Source organism: Cynara cardunculus (genome assembly GCF_001531365.2).
Source record: "Cynara cardunculus var. scolymus isolate 2C chromosome LG 16, CcrdV1, whole genome shotgun sequence".
Classification (NCBI taxonomy): domain Eukaryota; kingdom Viridiplantae; phylum Streptophyta; class Magnoliopsida; order Asterales; family Asteraceae; genus Cynara; species Cynara cardunculus.
In genome coordinates this window covers 15,763,513-15,765,750 of record NC_037543.1, presented here as the reverse complement: position 1 = coordinate 15,765,750, position 2,238 = coordinate 15,763,513, and positions in this window count along the sequence as shown.

Here is a 2,238-nt window from a genome sequence, read left to right as displayed (position 1 = left end):
ACTAGTTGTACAAGTCATAAGAATGTATCCAACATGTTTTATAAAAGTTCAAGAAGTTATTTAACATGTTTTGGATTGTTCAAGGACTTATTTGTTTCAAAAATTATCCAATGAGTTATTTAACATTTTTTGGAATGTCCAAGGACTTATTTGTTCCAAAAATTGTCCAAGGAGTTATTTAACATTTTTTGGAATGTCCAAGGACTTATTTGTTCCAAAAATTGTCCAATGACTTATTTAACATATTTTAGAATATCCAAGGACTTATTTGTTCCAAAAAATTGTTCAATAACTTATTTAACATTTTTGAAATGTTCAAGGATTTATTTGTTAAAAAAAAAGTCCAAGGATTTATTTGTTAAAAAAAAAATCCAAGGATTTAATCATTCCAAACAAGAAAGTCCATTGATTTTTATTATACTTTTCCCTATGTTTTATTTAATTTAGTGGACTTAATTTCTAATCTTTCGACTCATTCACATTATGTTTTCAACCAAAATTGCACCAAAATCATTTTCTTCAAGGCTACATGCAAAGATCAATGAGATTCTCTATTTAATTTCATTCTAGTTGGCCATTCTCTCTCTCTCTCTCTCTCACACACATATATATATATATATATATATATAATTAATTGATTGATTATTACATGTATTTGTTTAAATACAGTGTTCTTACGAAAACAACCTTCTACTCGTTAGAGGTATAAAAAAGGGCAGACCCTTTTTTGAATCAAATATACCAAATACGTTATTTTTGTTTGATTAGTGAAAATCAAAATGTATACATTTACTTGGACTATCTGATTATAGTCTCATTTCTTTTACAAATCAATAGTTCTTACAAGACTTACAAAACGGTTTTATGTGTTATTTCATATATGAAACAACATGTATGAGAATGAAGGGTTTATACATTATTTTTTATATGCAAAACGTTTAGAACAACTTTTTGTGCGTAAAAAACAGTTCTGAATGTTTCACATTTAAAACAATACTGTATAAACATTGTCTTTTTACACGTCTTGAACAATACGTGAAAACTAATTTATAAATTTATATGATTTTTTAGATTTTTAAATGAATATTTATCTGTTTAATTAATCAACGAAGAACTTTAATTATTCTTTAGTGACAATAAAAAATGATCCAAAGTAAATTAGGCCATTAATCGCCATCCATCTATACTATATATAAATCATTTGATAAAAACTCTTAAAACCATTTTTATGCATGAAGTATATTTTATTGATGTAAGTTATTTAAAATTCAAGATTACAAGTAATTTTGAATAAATATAATTATTAAAGCTCCATTTTAAATTTGTGTAACTAACTGCAGATAAACATAATCAAATACAGGATTAACATCAATTTTAAATATAGAAAATTTAAAATATAATTAAGATAATCATTGAGTTCTAACATAATGTTTATTATTATGTTTATAAAAATTATATTGTTAAAATAAAAATAAATTACTTTGTTACTAAATCCAAATTAAATTATAATAAAAAATTGAATTAAAAAAGTTTATCCCTGTGGTTTGTTGAAAATTTCTATTTTTGTTCTTATTATTTTGAAATTACAAATTTCTATGGTTTATATTTCATTACATTTTTCATCCTTAATTTAATATTTATTGTTTCTTCCATCTATATGGTTTACAATTCATTTCTATTTTAATCCTTCATACTCTAAAAGTAGTGTTTTAGCATTAAGGACGAAAACATAAATATATTGCAAATCACAAAGATGGAAACCGAAATTTTGAAACCACATAGACGAAATCCATATTTTTTTACAAACCACATGGACGAAAAACATAATTTACTCTAAAAATTTACATATCAATCAATGGACCACTTCTATTTGTACCAAAAGAAGCATTTGTCCTTCTATCTAGTCCAACCTAGTCTTTGTTTCATGTTGCACTAAACGTTGAAGGATGAGTTTTATTTTGACATTGTCCGACAAACTAGTATATAGCTTATATATAAGCTAACTTATAGGTTACCTTATTTTTTGAATTATTATTTGGATGCACATAAGTTAGCTTATTGATAAGCTACTTGGAGTAGTTTATGATGAGCCTTTTGACATCTTTTTCAATTTTAACCATGATTAATATTAATTATTATTATTATTATTAATAATAAATGAACATTAATTATTAATAAATGAACATTAATTATTAATTATAAATAAATATTAATAATTCATATATTTTAGTTTATAGT